This window comes from Rattus norvegicus, chromosome X (genome assembly GCF_036323735.1).
Source record: "Rattus norvegicus strain BN/NHsdMcwi chromosome X, GRCr8, whole genome shotgun sequence".
Lineage (NCBI taxonomy): Eukaryota > Metazoa > Chordata > Mammalia > Rodentia > Muridae > Rattus > Rattus norvegicus.
The window spans coordinates 16,247,429-16,267,577 of NC_086039.1; the positions used below are offsets into that span (position 1 = coordinate 16,247,429).

At 40.4% G+C, this 20,149-nt stretch overlaps 1 protein-coding gene and 1 long non-coding RNA gene across 2 annotated transcripts in view; one reads left to right on the plus strand and one right to left on the minus strand.

Moving 5' to 3' along the window:
* The window catches only part of LOC102553061 (uncharacterized), a 171,909-nt gene extending 152,332 nt beyond the window's left edge, over positions 1-19,577 (plus strand). Inside the window, exons 5-6 of the long non-coding RNA XR_010061336.1 lie at positions 14,731-14,812; positions 19,374-19,577. This is a non-coding gene — a long non-coding RNA (uncharacterized LOC102553061). The remainder of the gene's footprint in view (positions 1-14,730; positions 14,813-19,373) is intronic.
* The window catches only part of Lancl3 (LanC like family member 3), a 131,435-nt gene that overhangs the window by 96,438 nt on the left and 14,848 nt on the right, over positions 1-20,149 (minus strand). The window lies entirely within an intron of this gene.

The following is a 20,149-nucleotide window of genomic DNA, read 5'->3' on the forward strand; positions in this document are numbered from 1 at the left end:
GTTTATTTATGTTTTCCTGGAATTCTTTCAGGGATTTTTGTGTCTCCTCTCTATGGGCTTCTACTTGTTCTCTAAGGGAGTTCTTCACGTCTTTCTTGAAGTCCTCCAGCATCATGATCAAATATGATTTTGAAACTAGATCTTGCTTTTCTGGTGTGTTTGGATATTCCATGTTTGTTTTGATGGGAGAATTGGGCTCCGATGGTGCCATGTAGTCTTGGTTTCTGTTGCTTGGGTTCCTGCACTTGCCTCTCGCCATCAGATTATCTCTAGTGTTACTTTGTTCTGCTATTTCTGACAGTGGCCAGACTGCCCTATAAGCCTGTGTGTCAGGAGTGCTGTAGACCTGTTTTCCTGTTTTCTTTCAGCCTGTTATGGGGACAGAGTGTTCTGATTTCGGGCGTGTAGTTTTTCCTATCTACAGGTCTTCAGCTGTTCCTGTGGGCCTGTGTCTTGAGTTCACCAGGCAGGTCACTTGCAGCAGAAAAGTTGGTCTTACCTGTGGTCCCGAGGCTCAAGTTCGCTCGCGGGGTGCTGCCCTCGAGCTCTCTGCGGCGGCAGCAACCAGGAAGATCTGCGCCACCGTTTCCGGGAGCTTCAGTGCACCAGGGTTCCAGATGGCGTTTGGTGTTTTCCTCTGGCGTCCGAGATGTGTTCAGAGTGCAGTCTCTTCTGGTTTCCCAGGCGTGTCTGCCTCTCTGAAGGTTTAACTCTCCCTCCCACGGGATTTGGGTGCAGAGAACTGTTTATCCGGTCTGTTCCTTCAGGTTCTGGCGGTGTCTCAGGCGCAGAGGTCCTGAAGCTCCTGGGCCCTCCCCCACGGGAACCCAGAGGCCTTATACAGTTTCCTCTTGGGCCAGGGATGTGGGCAGGGGTGGGCAGTGTTGGTGGTCTCTTCTGCTCTGCAGCCTCAGGAGTGCCCACCTGACTAGGCGGTGGGGTCTCTCTCCCACGGGGTCTGGGAGCAGAGAGCTGCTGCGGGCCGGGATCCGCGGGTGTGGGACTCCCGGTAAAGACAGGGAGTGCCCGGTCCTAGAGGAATTCTGCCTCTGTGTGTCCCGAGTTCACCAGGCAGGTCTCTTGCAGCAGAAAAGTTGGTCTTACCTGTGGTCCCGAGGCTCAAGTTTGCTCGCGGGGTGCTGCCCATGAGCTCTCTGCGGCGGCAGCAACCAGGAACCTCAGTCCTTTCTCTAACTACTCCATTGGGGACTGTATTCTAAGTTCAATGCTTGACTGTGAGCATCTGCCTCTGTATTTGTCATGCTCTGCAAAGCCTCTCAGGAGACATCCATATCAGGTTCCTGTCAACAAGCACTTCTTGGCATACACAATCTTGTCTGGGTTTGGTGTCTGTATATGGGATGCATCCCCACGTGGGGCAGTCTCTGGATAGCCTTTCAGACTCTCCTCCACACTTTGTCTTTGTATTTCTTCCTGTGAGTATTTTTGTTCCCCTTTTTAAGAAGATCTGAAGCATCCACACTTTGGTCTTCCTTCTTGATATTCATATGGTTTGTGAATTGTATCTTGCTTATTCCTGAGCTTTTGAATTAATATTGGCTTATTAATATGATCCATTCTTATCATCTTGTACAAAGCTCAAGTCCAAGTGAATCAAGGATCTCCACATAAAACCAGATACACTCAAACTAATAGAATTGAAAGTAGGGAGGAGTCTCTAACACATAGGCACAGGGGAAAGTTTCCTGAACAGAAAAGGATGGGCTTATGCTCTAAGATCAAGAATCGACAAATGGGACCTCATAAAATTGCAAAGCTTCTGTAAGGCAAAAGACACTGTAAATAGGACAAAACAGCAACCAACTCTGAAAATCAGTCTGGAGGTTCCTCAGAAAATTGGACATTACACTACCTGAGGATCCAGCTATACCTCTCTTGGGCATATACCCAAAAGATGCCCCAACATATAAAAAAGACACGTGCTCCACTATGTTCATCGCAGCCTTATTTATAATAGCCAGAAGCTGGAAAGAACCCAGATGTCCTTCAATAGAGGAATGGATACAGAAAATGTGGTACATCTACACAATGGAGTTATTTACTCAGCTATTAAACACAATGACTACAAGAAATTCATAGGCAAATGGATGGAACCAGAAAATATCATCCTGAGTGAGGTAACCCAATCACAGAAAAACACACACGGTATATGCACTCACTGATAAGGGGTTATTAGCCCAAATGCTCAGAATACCCAAGATACAATTGACAAACTACATGAATATCAAGAAGAAGGACAACCAAAGTACAGATGCTTCACTCCTTCTTAAATGGGGGAACAAAAATATCACAGAAGGAAATATGGGGACAAAGTTTGGAGCAGAGACTGAAGGAATGGCCAATCAGAGCCTACCCCACCTAGGGATCCAGCCCATATACATACAGCCACCAAACCCAAACAATATTGCTGATCTCAAGAAGTGCATGCTGACAGGAGCCTGATATAACTGTCTTCTGAGAGGCTCTGCCAGAGCAGGACAAATGTAGAAGTAGATGCTTGAAGCAACCACTGAACTGAGAATGGGGTTCCCAATGGAGGAGTTAAAGGACTAAAGGAGCTGAAGGGTCTTGCAACCCCATAAGAAGAAAAATATCAACCAACCACACCACCCAGAGTTCCAAGGAACTAAACCACCAATCAAAGAGTATACATGGAGCGATCCATGGCTCCAGCTGCATAAGTAACAGAGGATGACCTTATCTAACATCACTGGGAGGGAGGCCCTTGGTCCTGTGGCGGCTTGATGACCCAGCATAGGGGAATGCTAGGGCACTGAGGCAGGAGTTGGGGGGTAGGCAGAGGAGCACCCTCACAGAAGCAAAGAGGAGGAGAGGTTTGTGGAAGGGAAACCGGAAAGGGGGACAACATTTGAAATCTAAACTAATGAAATGATTAATATAAAATAAGAATAGTCATTAAACGAAGACAGACATTTTTGACATAAAAGCCACAACCAGAATCAGGAGAAGTCACAGGCACACCTGGGCCACTCCTTAATTCCTCATTAGTGATGAAGTGTCTAAAGGCAAGAGGACAGTTTACTACCAGGAAAACCAAAAGAAGATGGGAAGAAAAACATACCAAGAGACTTGGAAGGTCACACGAGAGATAACTAGATTACTCCAGTCAAGGTGTTCCTGAGCATGATATTTCTATCACAGAGAATTCAATACAAGCTGCATTTCATTCATTCAAACAGCACTTATTGATAACCCATGACACACTAGGCATGGTTCTCAGGGATATACCGTGGAATAAAAAGAGAAGATCTCTGTGCTCAAAAACTTTATACTCTTGCATGGTGTAGATAAAATGGTTAATGTAGTAATCCTGGAAACCACTTTTCTTAGAAAATCCTGCTTAGAAAGTTGGCCTTTGATTGGAATTTGAAAACCTGGATTTGGGAGCAACCATCCCCAGGACCGGTAAGAAAGTCTTGCTTTATATAGCAGAGGATGGCTTTGTCATAAATCAATGGGAGGAGAGGCCCTTAGTCCTGTGAAGGTCCGATGCCCCAGTGTAGGGGAATGTCTGGGGGTGGGGCAGGAAGGAGTGGGTGGGTGAGCACCCTCATAGAAGCAGGGAGGTGAAAAAGAGGATTTCTGGAGAAGAAACTGGGAAATGAGTAACATTTAAAATGTAAATGAAAAACAATAAAAGATTTTTAAAAAGAAGCAAAATAAAAGAATTTCTCACTGTATGTCAGCTGTTCGACTAAATAATGTGGCACATGTTCAATACTTGTTTTCAGTTTGAGAATCTGGAATTTGGGTATATGCTGGGAAAGGGCCCTTACAGACTCCAATAAGATCTTCAGGCACTGAGTGTCCAATTCCCTTCCCTGGTAAACGATGTTTCACATGTGTTGTCACTAATTCTTCCTGAGGGAATTATGTGCCCATTTTTATTTTGCTAGAAGAAGACTCTAGGAAGACTATATCTAGTCCCCCTTGGACTTCACTCCATGTACTTTCTGCCTTTATTCATTCTGCTTTCTAGCTCCCAACAAAAGAGAATCATAGTAGTGATTGTGACTATGTACTAGGTCTTCTGAGCTCTCCCACCGAGGCATATGGACCCTGAAGTTGTCATAGAGACTTTCCACTCGAAGGAGGATCAGACACTATGTAGTTTATAAGTGAGTAAATCCTCTTACATGCTAGCTTGCATCAGTGTTAAGAAAAATAGACACTGTAGCATAAAAGACAGCTGGGGGTACTGGAGTGAAAGGGTTGTCATGTGCTGTAAGAAGGGAGGAAGGAAGGAAGGAAGGAAGGAAGGAAGGAAGGAAGGAAGGAAGGAAGGAAGGAAGCAAGCAAGCAAGCAAAGGCCTTGTTATCTGACCAAATAAGTAAAGAAGATGAGGAGATTTAAGGTGATCTGTGAAGGAAGTTTCTTAGGCAGAGAAAATGGTTTGTGCAACCGCCCTAAGGTAGAGCGCACCTGTTCATGGTTCACTAAAAAGGAAAATGTGTCTGGAGCCATTTGAACCAAATGGGAGATGGGGCAAGGATAAACAAGAGTTGAGGCAATACAAGTAGGAACAGGAAGTGTTATTCATCATTTAGACCCTTGCAGGTTATCAAGGGGATAAACTGAACTAAGCACAAAGAATAGACTGACTAAGAGAATGTGACATATGCGGTGAAAACCCAAAGACAGTCTCTACTAATGATCGCAGTCATCATGGTTTGTATCTGTATTGACAGCAAGGGTTACTCACAGCTATTAAATAATACCATGGTATTTCAACCTTAAGGCTAGGAAAACAGAGACAACAACGTTATAGCTTAACCACCGGATTGAAGAAGCAACATCTGTTGTTTTTTTTCTTTTTGCTTTGCATATAAACAATAAATAACAAGTAGGCATTAGTGAGCACTACGCCATTTCCATCTGGCTTCACTCTGGCTTAATAGACATTGAATACCTGGTACTGGGTCTGAGAAAGCAGTGGTAAGTGGTTCATGATGCCTGTGAAGTAAAGACAGCAGGCTGGGATTCTTTATACCAGCCCCAAGAAGACATGATGGGTACAAATGGACTAATCAAGTATGAAATACTACTCAGGACCTGCCTTGCACATCTTCCTGGTGAGCCATGCCTTCCTATACTCTACAACTCTGAGAACACACATCCATCTATTAATTCCTAATAAACTCTATCCTGCGGAATCACCCACTCCAGCATATTCCAAGCCCCATCTTAATGTCTTTCCCTCTAGGAATCCATCGCCTTGTAATTTGACTTTGTAGTTACTCCCATACAGAGAAAGAGAGCACAGTTGTCGCCTTTTGAAATTAGACTGGCCATATGACTTGAGTGCTTCAATAAAATGCTATCCAAGAAAGCTTACATGCTTTCTTCCCTACCCTTGGAATTCAACCGTCCCCATCCTAGCATTGTACCCCAAAACTGGCTAACTGAAAGACATAAGGAAGACCATTCACTCCAGATCTGCCAGCATTAGCTGACCTTGAAGCTAACTACAGATGCATAAGGAAATCCAGCCCAGAACAGTCGCATCTGTCACTTAAGAAAACCACCAGATGACCTGCAGACTTGTGAGTAATAGTGAAAATAACCCGTAGTCCACAAATGTTGAGGTTACTTTACTGTATGGCCACCAGTAACTGACCCACATCATCCAGGATTGACTGCTTTGAAAACGTTCTCTAGTTAACTCACAATAGGACTTTCAAAGCTGAAACATCTGTGAAATACCCACAGCACTTCTATGGTCAAAAGCAGATCTGAATCGAACTTCAAAGACAGAAGGGCCTATGGGTGGGCCACCGACTTCAAAGATGTGCTGCTTAGCTTTTGGAAAGTCATTATCTTCGGGCTAGAGAGTCCAAGAGCTGTGATAAGGCTTTACACTCCGTGTCTTCCTAAAACACCAGGAAAAGAGCAACGGAAAGGTTGGCATTATTCTCTGCTCCAGTGCAACAAAGGGCATATTCTCACATGGTGGAAGGAGGGCGAGCCTTTGGCCAAGTCGGAACAGCAGAAAGGTCACAGGCAGAGCAATAGAAAACTCGGTGCCTAGGTGAAACATCAGCAGGCTGTTGGGAACTGGCATCTCTTCAACATTGCAACCTCACTGAAGAGAGCTGAGGTAATATTTTCATCTCCCAAGAACAGCCAAGTCCCACATTTTATTGTCAATTTCTTAGGCAACCATATGTAAAGGTAATTTAAAACCAGAATGTGTCTATGATGATCAAATTCAACATTTTTCCCATTTTTCTCACCCCATTCACTTCCACTCCCTCATTACTAGCATCCAAAGTCCCTTTTAAGTATTGTGCCCTAAAAAGAAAAGTTCAGAATATTTCTAGAACTTTTCAAAGTCATTAAGGAAAAATCTTTTAATACAGGCTGATTAAGAAAGCAGGCACAATGTGACATCAACTCTAAGTATTGCAGCAAGATATTTTTCATTCATTCATCCATTTAGTGGGCACCAAATATAGTGGTGAATGTGATTTAAACAATAACAACAACATACCATAGTCCTTGACCTCTGGAGCTTGGGGTCATTAGTCAGCATTTAAAGAGCTCTTGACACAAAGCATCAACCCAAACAAGTTTCAGGTGCCGAACAAAAAAGAGGGGACAAAGCCTACAGTTATATGTCAACCAAAAAAGTGGAAGCCATATGAAATTAAAGAACAGCATTTCTTTACATGCACACAACAGCCAGAAGCTGAAACTTCCAGTCATGCACTCTGAAATCTACACACATTTCTCTGACACCCTAATTCCGATACCTCTGACCCAACTGTCCCACCAGCACTATGCCCTTCATTTAGTCTAGGCACATAATATTTTGCACTACTTTTTGAAAGCACGAAAGGAAACTCTCTAGAAAGAACCAACCTGATTCAAAAGAAGACCACCTTCTCGTTTCATCTTCATTATTCCCTGAAGAACTTTATATGGGAAACACATCTATTTTCTTTAGATAAGTGTAGCAAAATTAATTTGTCTTTCATTTCATTGTTCTCCGGAAATTCTAGAATATGTGCAATATGGAAATCATTCCTCTTATTCATTGACTATGCCATAGATAAAAATGTATGAGATAATTCTAAGCCAAAAATATAGAGATGATTAAAAAAGGTAATTCCCTTTGAAATTCTATAATGCCACACTGGAAATGTGATTTCTAACTGTAAAAAAAAATTTTTTTTTTTTTACTGAGAACATAAAAAAAAAAAACTACAAAACTTGAAATTTTCAATTGCAAACAAAGAATTAAGTTGTGGTTACAACTAAATTATTTTAGTAAGAGTAAATAAAGGGAGACAAGTGGCTAAATTCAAGAGTTAGCAAAAATCAAATACAAATCTAATTAGGACTCGCTGATAAAGTGAACAAGATTACCTAAAACCTAAAGTGAAAATACACCAAAAGTACTAGAATAAAAGAAATCAATCTTCAAAGAACATTTTTTAAAAAGAAACTATACATGAGTTCAAGATTTTCATGTTCCACACTGCTTCATTAGAAAAACAAAACTTACTGATTGCTCTTTATCAACAGCTGAATCTTGAAGCATCCCAAGAGGCATTCTAATTATAATTAATAATGCAAGGTTTTCTTTCCGAATCATTAGGGATTCATTAGGCTGACAACACAAGCTGTTTAATACTTGACTTTCTAAAAAGATGGCCGGATAAGGAGAGGCCACCAGGATTATGACTTTGACAATTCTGCTATTGTGCAGGATGTCAGGACCATTTATGGGAATCCAGACAGAGTTTGTGCCTTGAGAACTGTGCATGTGTATGTGTGTTTGTGCATGTGTGTGTGTGTGTGTGTGTGTGTGTGTGTGTGTGTGTCTTAAAGACAAAGCTACTGAAAACCTATTTGACCTTTGCTTCTCTCTGCTACCAAATCATTCTGATATACACTTCATAACCAGCACTGAAAAGTGCATTTTGCAAAGAAAAGAACAATGCTGTGCCATAGCAGGAGGAGGAAATCTCAAAGTAGGCACACAGCTGCAGAGTCAGTCTTCATTTGGGGGGGGCTATGGAGATGGCTCAGTTGGTTGAAGCAACTGCCACCAAGGTTGAAAATTTGAGTTCAGTACTCAGGTCCCACATAGTAGAAAGACAGAACTAACTTTTGCAACTTGCCACATGGCATGACACCCCAAAACACTCTGATTAATAAATAAATAAATAAATAAATAAATAAATAAATAAATAAATAAATAAATCTACTTTTTAAAATGTAAAGAAAGCTATTTTTTCCTGTTTGCAAATATGTTTCAAGGCAATCCAGACCAATGCAAGCTTTTCCTGATATCCTTGTGTGGCCATGTGATAATTGTAGTCTCGCTTTGTTTTTTTTTTTTTGTTTCATGGTTGTTGTTGGTGGTGGTGGTGGTGTTTTGTTTTGTTTTGTTTAGGGTGTTTTCTTTTTATTAGTTATTTTATTTATTTACATTTCAAATGTTGTCTCCCTTTCTGATTTCCCCTCCTCAACACCCCCATTGCATCCCCCTCCTCCTGCTTCTGTGAGGGTGCTCCCCAACCCATCCGCCCATTCCTACCTCACCACCTTAGCATTCCCCTACACTGGGGCATTGAGCCTTCACAGAACCAAGGACCTCTCCTCCCACTTATGTCCAACAAGACCATGCTCTGGTATATGCGCAGCTTTGGAGGGGAAATTAGCTACAGATTTATTGGAACGCTTCCTCTCTCCAGGTAACTGAGTGCCTTCCACATTACTTCCACACAGACATGGTATCGCCAGCTCTGGTATACATCCCAAAACCATGCTGCAGGAAGGGAAAAGAACTGTACAAGGGCACTTCTGCCACTCACTCACTGAACAATGGCCAACAGTTCTCTATTTCCAGACTTCCGTATGCATTAGGAAAGTCACCCTATCTCGAGCCACTGCAATTCAGGTTTCCTACCACTTTCAACCGAAAACTTTCCTCACTGGTACATGTGGTCAGAAAAAGAAAACAGCTTGCATCTTCAGATCGGAGTTTCATTGTCTAAAGAAATCCCTGTTTCTTTAGAAGATAACATTTGGGAAGAGAAGTTTGTAAGAAAGCTGTCGTAGTCAAGGTTTCTCTTACTGCAATGAAACACCATGACCAAAAAGCAAGTTGGGGAGGAAAGGGCTTATTTGCCATACACTTCCATATCACTGTTCACTGAAGGAAGTCAGGACAGGAACTCGAGCAGGAACCTGAGGGCAGGAACCTGAAGGCAGGAGCTGATGCAGAGACCATGGAGGGGTGCTGCTTACTGACTTGCTCCCTGAGGCTTGTTCAGCCTGCTTTCTTATAGAACCCAGGACCACCACCCAGCAAAGGCACCACCCACAGTGCGCTGACCTGTCTCCCATCAATCACTAATTAAGAAAGTGTCTTACAGCTGGATCTCAGGAAGGTTATTTCCTCAACTGAGGATCCTTCTTCTCTAATGACTCTAGCTTGGGTCAAGTTGACTCACAAAACCAGTCAGTACAAAAATAATCATTTTTTCATTAGTCCTATTTCACTCAAGACCAATGAAATGAGATGTTCATGTGTTCCAGCAGTACTTGTCTCGTGTGCAACTGGCCACAGGTAGCTAGGAAAGGGTAATGAATGAAAGCTGCGGACATCATCAAGTAATGTATTCCAAAGACCTCATTTTGTCTTTTCTTAGATGCAGGACATCTTCTCTGATAACACGTTTTAGAATTACCTTCAGATTGACATTCATGGTACCCTTTCCCTTCAACAGCATTTTCTGTTAGAAATAAACCTGACAAATTTTCCATGAGGATTTTTTTCCCAAGGATTTACACATGATATATGTACGTTCTGTCATTGTGTTGTACCCTGAGCTCCTGAACTTGGAAATTTTGATGACTAAAGTAATGTGAAATAAATTACATATTAGGAATTACATATTATTTTTCTATGAATATAAGGGTTCAAGTGAAGATTACTCTTGACAGTCAGGGTAAGCTTCTAGTGGAGGATCTAACTAATTCAGAAGAGGGGTTCCTCTAGGAAAGAAGAGGTTCAAATCCACTTAGCACCCTTCCACTTCACATGTGTTCCTTAGATTAGTCGAATGCAAGGAGCTTGAGAAGAAATTTTCTCACAATTTATAAAACCCAGAATCATGGGAGGCTCGTTCCTGCAGCTTTAGTGAAGGGCAGACAGCATCTAATATGTAGAGTGGCTGTGGACAGTGCAAAGATTTGCAGATTTGTTAGAGGGACCGGAAGGAAAGTTGCTCTGCCTGCAGCACCAGCAATTGATGTATTTGACAAGTCCTAAGTTGATGTTCCCCTGAAGGTCATTTGATAAAAGCTTTTAAGGTCAGTACACACTCTTCAAGATGACATGTGATAATAGTTATTACTGGAGAGCATGCTGTGGATATGCAATGCAAATTTTCACTAATAAGTTGCCTATGCCACTTCCGTAAGACCCATGCAAAGATCTCCAAGTGTTATATGCTGTGCCTTTTAAAGCACAAGGAAGGGCTGCCTCAGGCATTTGTGCTGCTTGAACAGTCAGAAATTCTACAGTGTTGTCAACAGTATGTCTAAAACCCTTTTCAGAAAACAAACAAAAAAAGAGCTGATTTGCACCCAGTCATGGCCCCCATTCACCTGAGAAGTAAAACATGCATCTTACCCTTCTAATAAGAGTGTCAACATCTTATCAAACAAAACGAAATATATTCTGTAGCCTCTCCTGAGGTTGTCAAACTCGAATAGTCAGTGATTTTCTACCAGTCACCACGAAAAGATTCACACTAAGGTTTAGGCTAACGCCACTAAACAGGCATGATCACTGGAAGAAGAAACGCTTGCAAATGAACATCAGGAGCTTCTGTACAACACACCAGCCTGGAAATCTTTGGCACCCATGTTTCTGCCACCAGCAAGATGGTGACCTAAGGTAACAATTTTCAAAGCATCCGTGGACCAGAAATATGAACACCATCTGGGAACTTGTTAAAAAAGCAAATTTTCCCACTCCCTACCTCCACCCCTAAGTAAAGACCAGTATCCTATATTTTATTGAGCATTCCAGGTGATTCAATGAATGTCAACATTTGAGAAGCATTAGGATCCATACCATAGAAACTGTCACTGGTATGTGACTAGTCTTATTCTGTTCATTTTATTTCTAATGCATCAAGGATTGTGACTTTTCCTAAAATAACATATTGATTCATCAATACAGAAAAATGAAATAAAAGAGACATACAAAATTCCAGTTCCAGTTTTGTATTACTAGACTCAAATGGCAAAAACTTGCACAGTTTAATTGTTCAAAAAGTTCAATGCTTACTGTCATTTTTTTCTGTGTGATTGCATCCTTGTAAATCAATAACATATTCACAGAATGGCATCGACCATCAAGGTACACTCTGAATAGCACTGCTCTTTACAGCCATAGTGACCTTCCCTTAACACTCTGTAATTTTCTCAATTCCAAGATGTACTTCTTTTTTTCACACTGTAACATTTGTAAGGTAAGTATTGGGCCAGAAGGTAGCAGACATAGCTCTCACAGCTTGCATTAGAGCTCCCAAACTCTAAGTGATGTCAAATCATTGGTACAATAAAATGACAGAGGACAGGGTGTTATTTGCTTTTTAAGAAAAAGAAATGCTGAATTACCAATGCTTTTTATGTCACAAAGGGTGATATTTTGTGGAAAACCTTTAGCAAAGTAGAAAATAAACTAGATTAGTGGTGCCTAGCACAGTAGGGGCAGATAATGGAGTAGGGAACTAAAGGAGACCCTGATAATAACCTCAAGCTTCCTTCTCCTTTAAGGGGATGGGAAGCCTCTGAATTCACTGGATAGATGACTATACAACTATGAATATATTAAAGTCATATGTTTTTGTGAGTGAATCATATTGACACATGTAAATGATTGTCTCAAAGTAACTGTTAAAGTGGGAGAGAGGCAATGTCTGAAGAAACTAATTAAAGAAATAAATCTGTAGATACAAAAAGCATGACACATAACAAAGGGGGTTTTCAATTAAATGTATATTAAGCATACCGAGGCTGGGAGAGCCAACACAAAGAAACCTGTGGTGGTTCACAGCATCTTAATTCCAAGTGACAGACTTTCATAACAAGATGGTACCCAAAAGGTATCTGTCTTAGTTTGTTCTCTGTTGCTATGACCAGAAGCAACTTGAGGGAGGAGAGAGTGTCATTCCGCTTACAGGTGCAGTTCATCATTGAGGGAAGCCAGGACAGGAGCTCAAGACAGGGACTTGAAACATAAACTGTGGGAGAATAGTTACGTGCTTACTGGCTTTCTCCTCCAGCCTTGAACGTGTGTGTGTGTGTGTGTGTGTGTGTGTGTGTGTGTGTGTGTGTGTGTGCACGCGCGCTTCAAATATTCATTTACTGACTGCAAATCTGGATTTTGTACAGAGAATATTATATTCATAAAACCTATTTCTGAAATAAATTTATACAGCCCAGACCTACTTGCCTAGGGAAAGTAACACAAGCAGTTGGCTGAGAAGTCTGAGAATTTAGACAAGACCTTGCAGACAAGCCCATGGGCTAATGTGACTAAGGCAGTTCATCACTTGCCAGGTGCCTTTTGATGTGTGTCAAGGTGACAGCTGCAGCTAACTATAATAGTATCTCTTTAATAAAATAATATTAACAAATAGAGCGATATTCTTCTGCCCTTGGCTTTCATCTGGTGTGTCAGGACAGGCAGGCACCTTGCCAAATGTAAACTCTTAAGATCCCCAAAGCTCGAAAACCACTTGGGTATTAGAACCTCTAAGAAATTACCTGTACCAACGGGAAGAGCTGAATACTTCATATGACTGATGGTGAATTATCTGTCCGTCAAACTGTAGTTACCCAAAAAAGCAACAGTTGTGCCATATAGGCTGTCACCTCATTAATTAAAAGCTCAAGTTATTGAATTATAGGAATATTAAGTCAGCGTATGCCCAAGAAACATTCTGAATGTCCAGTTTTCTTTCACCATCTGGTTTAAGCATTTGCTCAGGTCTTTGTTTATTCGCTGCTGCCAGGGTGTGATTATATACTCATTTCTTGGCTGCCGTGCAAGGAAAATTACTAGAAATCAATTTTAAATCTGTGAGGTATGATTCATATTTAACAACCATTTAGGGACTTGGTGCTTTAATATAAAATTAAAACCACCATTTTCTACATCCACCATTTTCTACATCCACCATTTTCTTCATCCACCATTTTCTTCATCCACCATTTTCTACATCCACCATTTTCTACATCCACCATTTTCTTCATCCACCATTTTCTTCATCCACCATTTTCTACATCCACCATTTTCTACATTGAGTTTATGCTCCTCCTCCTCCCTCCTCCTCCTCCTCCCCCTTCTCTCTCTCTCTCTCTCTCTCTCTCTCTCTCTCTCTCTCAGGAAAATTTGTTAAATAAAACAAAAAGGAGAAACTCTAATCACTTTTCTGTCAGTGTTCATTGTGTCAGAAAAAAATGCAAACCTCAAAACAGTGAATGAAAAAGGCCCAGAATCATATAGGATTTTATCACCTGCATGAACCTAAGCACAAATGAAAATTAAAATCTTTTTAGATGCAAGGCATTGTGCAATCCAAAATTATACTTTTGTAAAATGGGGTCCTTTGGGGGTTGGGGATTTAGCTCAGTGGTAGAGCGCTTGCCTAGCAAGCGCAAGGCCCTGGGTTCGGTCCCCAGCTCCGGAAAAAAGAAAAAAGAAAAGAAAAAAAATGGGGTCCCTTGTGTTAACAATCACAGAGCTCTATTGGTTAGTACAGAATGGCATGAGTGGACCATTTTGACCGGTTACAAGCTAGCATATATCCCATTTAATAATGAAAAAAAGTAAAATTTACCATCCTGTGACTGTCAAAGGCTGATCATAAGGGAAAATATGACAGCATTCATGACTAACCAATAATTGTGTCCATCAAATACTGAACCCTAAGTGTCTCTGCGGTCAGATCCCTAAAAGTAAAAACACAATTAGGAAAAGATCTGGGGAAGAACACGATTCAAAATATGTCTCTCCCTTCTGGACACCGGATAACTCATTCTCAAAGGCATTATTAGGTTTTATGCAAGTAAAGGCATTTCACCTGCCATATTTCCTCTATGTACAGAGACTACTCTATTTGCAGTCAAACACTGATAGCAGAAAAGAGTATGGAGCCGTCCCATGTATGATACAGGAAAGGCTCCCTAGGAGACATATAGCATGAACGCAAATGTGATATGTGCAGTAAATAGTACACACAAAAGACACCTAAGTACATTATGGCAAGTTATTGAGAAATAAAAAATGATATAAGAAAAATGGTAAAAGAAAATGAGGGAAGAAACATAATGTTGGAAGCGTTCTGCCTAATGACTTAACCACCTTACAATGACTTATGTAGGCATGATGCTTCTCTCCACCAGACTACTGCCAATTACTTTTATGTGTTCTAGTCAGAAACTTCTCTCTTGTACCAAAATGCTTTACATTTGGGTCTGAATAATTTTTTGTAGACAACTAATTTGATCCTAAATCCACAGATTGGTTTAATGGCTCTAAATGGTCTCTTGAAGGGGTTTCTGAATAAATAGAAAATCTATTGTTTACCATTTAGTCAGTACTTCTTGACATAGTGAGAGAATAAGAATTGTATTTAACATTTATGTTAACGTAGATAAATGATCGCAACATTGGAGAAGAATTGGGTCCTAGACTTGAGTCAACGCCTTCTCGATGGGAGACCATAAAGCACAGAGGTCAGTCTTGTTTGTAGGATTCTATCAAAATTATCCTAAGAAGGATTTTGTGGTAAAAGAAAAGAGTTGGTGAGGGGATGAGAGGAATGAAAGACGGATAATGGGGTGAATATGATCCAATTGACTCGTGTGTGTGTGTGTGTGTGTGTGTGTGTGTGTGTAAGAAATTGAAGAAAATAATCCTACTTAGCCCATAAGTGTTATAATTATCCTACTTCTTATGTCACATATCCTGGCAACATTTCTTAAGCTCTTTCAAATATTTTATATTTTCCAATCTAAAACATGAGACATCATGAGATTTCCTGAGAATTACGTAGGACAGCTTAAGTAACAAAGGGTTTCTGGCAGCATATTACTTATGCAGTTATTAGCTACTTCCAATAGAATGGGTTGGAAGCAGTTTAGATTTTGATGGATATGGGAAACTTTTCATTTCATTGAGTATCATATAAATGCTTCAAGGAACGTTGTACCCTAATCATCTGTCCCTTCACATTTAACTATTTTAACAAAAACCTTGTCATCCCCATGTAAACGCTTACTAAGTTGATTGCTATGATTTTACTTAGTACCTCTCTAAGACATAATCTTATGTTAAAGCATATTAAGGGTTAACTTGGTACAGGGCTACTAGTTCAAAGTAATTCAAAATGTTGGAATGTCATTGTTTTAATTAAATCTTAATTGAGTGTGACTTTTAAGAATATAAGGGTTATAAGAAACCTTAGTTCTGATGTTAAATGTGGATCGAAAACATTCTTTTTTTTGGTTCTTTTTTTCGGAGCTGGGGACCGAACCCAGGGCCTTGCGCTTCCTAGGTAAGCGCTCTACCACTGAGCTAAATCCCCAGCCCCGAAAACATTCTTTTATAAATGGCTTCATTATTTAACATATGCACTCCGAGACTATTGGTTCAGTATTGGGCAGATACAGAGCTGTGGATGTTTAGAATCCAAAGCCTAAAGAGCTAACGTACATGATGATCCAATTATACTGTTTGGGATCCGCGCTAGATGACAGTTTAACTGCTACTGCTATTGCCACAAAAAATAGTAAAGAACATTAAAGTGGGTGAGTAGGGAGGCAGGGTGGGTCTAGGAGCACTGGGTGAAGGCTATATAATCAAAATATATTGTACAAAAATTAATAAAAATTAAAAATAAAATAAAGGTAATCACGTTAACACAGTGGATCAGCCAATTTGCTTACTGATAACAAACTTTTAACTATCTATATGTATCCCTTAGCATTGTTTGGGTATCTTAGTTGTACATAACAAAATTTATTTTAAAAACTTCTTAGTACAAAAAGGATAAAGGTGAAGTACAGAATACATTGTGGAAAGATTTCAGCACACCATATAGGTAAGGCCAGTAAAGAAAAATGTCCCCGATAATCCTCTGTCTCAAAAAAAAAAAAATCAGACACAGCTAATCTAAGACAAACAGCAGGATTCCAAAATAGTACAGGTCCCTGTTCTACCTCTCTCCACTCATATTCTAACTCATTTGAGGTAAAAATCTAAACGACTTCTACAAACCATGGATTCTTTCTAATGTCTTTCCTCCATATTTTAAAATTGGATTTTTGTCCTTTCCACCCTTCCTTTTACCTCATATAACTCCCCTATGACCCCATTCCCTCTTGAGTTCATGACCTCTTTTATATCTCATATATATATATATATATGTGTGTGTGTGTGTGTGTGTGTGTGTGTGTGTGTGTGTGTGTGTGTGTGTGTAATCTACTGGATCCATTTAGTTTACATATATGTACATATGCTTTTAGAGCTGACTTACTGAAAAAAATTAGTTCTCCCTCTCTCAGCAGCTAGGACGAGGACTTGTGAAGTTTCTTCCATCAAAGTTGACATTTTAATTAGTTTATTGCCTCTTTGTTGAACTTCTGGGGGCATTTACTCAACAATATTCTAACCCTTCAATGGAAGCATGTTTGTTTTTACTACTAAGACTGTTAATTTCTCAAGAGTTCTTTTCTGTGATGTGTGTTCTAAATAATACCCTGTTGTGTTCTGTACATGTGGTCACCTTCCCCTCTGACAATATCAATTTGCACATTGGAGACTGGTAGACATTTGAGGGTTTTCTTATACTCCTTGATATTAGTGAGCTTTCTGTCACTGTAACAAAATATCAAAAGTGACTTGACCTCACTTTCAGAGGTTTCATGCCGCTGAGGGCCTGATGCTTTTGAACCAGTTGTGAGGTAGCACATCGTGTTGGAATCATATGACAGATGAATTCCTCACCTCAGAGCCAGACTAAGGAGGGAAAGAAGCTGGCCCTCAAACACCTTTGCCCCCACTAACAACCAAATTCTCTGATTAGGCCCTGCCTCTTAAAGATTTATCACCTTCCAATAGCACCAGTTGAGGACAAAGCCTTTAGAAATGAGCACTGGAGGACACTGGAGGCTTAAACTATAGTACGTTCCCAGGGTTACCTGGTTCCTCCAAGTTTTCCATTCCTTTGTTTATTTCATTAAGATAAGTGCGTCTGAGATCAAATGTTTTCTTCAAATGTCTTTAGAGGACAGTTGCTCTTTCAGTTCATGGTTAAAACCTCAAAAGGGAATTGGGCACGGAATGTGCTGTTGGCAGCTTTTAGTATTGGGTGACAAGGCAGTGTAACTATAGTTACATTGGGGTAGAATATTCTTCCAAATATCAGTATCTGGGGCTCTTTTTTCTCCATTCTGAATGCCATACATATTATTTAACTTCCTGTTTGAGTCAGAGCATGGCTGACAGTGTGGTGGGAGCTAACCTGACAAAAGAACTAAGTATGCCTGAACGTTTGTGTGTCACAGGGTCCTCACAATTAATTCTGCATGAACATTTGCATGTCATGCTGGGATTATTTTATGATCTAACTTCTACTTGTAAGAGAAGCAATACATATATCATAGTGGTTAGCATATAGTAATCCCTAGGATTTGACGAATCTACTGGTGGTTATACGAAGTTTATAGCACTATGCTCATAGGTGTTCATCTACTTCCCACATCTCAGAGATGTTTACACAAGCTTAGGCTAGGGATCTCAGAACGTATTCTACAAACCACTAGCAGCAATAGGAGCATAAATGTACAAACTCTCAGGCCCAGTTCCATTCCTAGTATGTCAAAAGAGTGGGGAGAGAGCCAGCCAGGTATGTTTCACAGACCCGCCAGTGATTCTGATGTGCGCTCAACTGTGCGAAGCAGTAGACTTGGAGAAAAAGATATAACAGGTCAACACAGGTATTAAAGCCAAGACCTAGACTTAATTGGTGTGATGCTGAACGTCATAAGCAGAATTAATGAATATAGCTATAGGACGTCACTGATTATGAATAAGGAAAGCTGCATTTGCAAATCAAGAGTAGTTGTTAGTGCGAAACGCATGATTATTGATAACTATGTACATAGAAGCTAAAGAATAAACGCAGATTTTGTCTGTAAAATCAACAGTGAACCACACTATGGTTTATCGACACAAACCAGAATGTGAATTAATACAAAAACAATTAACTTCACTATTTAGAGGCTGAAGACACACCTTGCAAGAATAATTAATTGTAGTCATCCTTCCCCCAAGCAAGCTACTGGATATACTGGTCTGCATCATTTGCTAATGGTTATTTGAAGATGCCACTTCAACAAATCACAACTATTAAAATTACTCTGTAATCCTTCGTTAATGCTATATAAATAAATGAGTTTCAGAAGGAAAAAATCAAGGGATGGGGAGAACAAGAAATTAATATTCCAACATCATTTTCTTAGCATATTACAGTAGCTTTATGTCAATGAGATGATTTCCTCTAGGGACACAGCAAATCCAGTGTCTATATTAAATTTGGAAGTAACCTGTTTTCTTTTAAACAAAAAGGAAGAGCCTTTTCCCCCAGAGGGAAGAGTAACTCATATAGGTTCATATTTCAGAGGTGATGCCCAGGCACTCAATTTATTTTGACACATAATCTGTCTGAGCAGCTCAGCCTAATCTCCTGTGAGGCAGAGCACAGGATATTTCCCTCTAACCCTTTGCATCCACTGTGGGGAAAAAAATCTCAAAGCTCTGCTGTCGCCTTTCAGGACACAACAGCTTTCAAAAACCACCTCAAGGAGTATCAGGCACACTGCCTGAAAGTCCAAAAAAACCATACCTGTACTATTTGAACAACAGAGTTTCCCTTCACACTAGAGATGAGATTCAAAACAACCAGAAAAGAATGCTTGCCATACAAGGTCCTTCTCTATACTTAGAGGATCCTTTTTAAACCCATGAGCATATCCTCAGTGGCTGAGCCCAGTACCCTAAGAGGTCAGTGCTATTTGGATTACACTCCACAAATGAGAAAATTAAGCCTCAAAAATGCTAAGTAGCTTACCTAAAGTCAATAAATGGATGCGCTGGAGCAAGGATTCAATCCCAAAGCTATCGAGTCCAAAAGCCCTGTTTTTAACTACCCCATTTAAGCACCTTTGCTGAGACTCCAAACTATTTCAACATCTGTAATTTGCAAATACATGTGCGACTCCTTTGCTTTCACAGGCGACTGAGAAAGAAAAAAGCTTTTAAAAGCAAGATTTATCAGGAGTGGTGACGCAGGCCTGCAACCACAGCTCTTGGAAAGCTGAGGAAGGAAGATTGTGGGTTGGAGGACAGCCTGGGCCAACACAGTTCAACACCAGCATGAATAATGTAGTTCTGTCTCGAAATAGGCAAAAATTTAAACAACAAAGCAACTTTGTAAGTGGAGGATAAGACTTTCTTTCTTTTGGACCTCTTTGAACTTAGTCAGATACCTGCAAAATCTGCTAAGAATGTGGTTCCTTCTTGAACCTTGTATGAGCAGAGGGAGATTCAGCGGGTCTCCACAGTGCTTGCTTGGAGAGCAGAGATGATTTGGTTGCCATGGACACCAGATTTCAACACACCACTGAGCACTGGAATCTATTCTGTGCAAAGAAACCAGCCAGCAGATAGACACAGTAACATCTAACTGCACATTAATGCCAAGGCCAATATTTGTTTTGCCACCTCTCATTTAGACGATGTTCTCACCAGTGAAGTCTTGGAAGACTTTATCTGTTACCTGGAGACAGTTTTGTTATGACTCCAATAACAATACTCACATTCAACATGTCAAAGTCATTCATTGTCAGAGTTGTTGAATGGTTGAAGCTATTCATAAAGGAAAGTCTGGGCTAATACAAAACGAACGGATTAGCTGATTTCCTGAAAGCTGAGTTTGCCCTAGTGGCTGACACCCTAAGTATGAGTGGTCCATTAGCTTTGAAGGCTTCCCTAGTAACTAAGTCCACAAA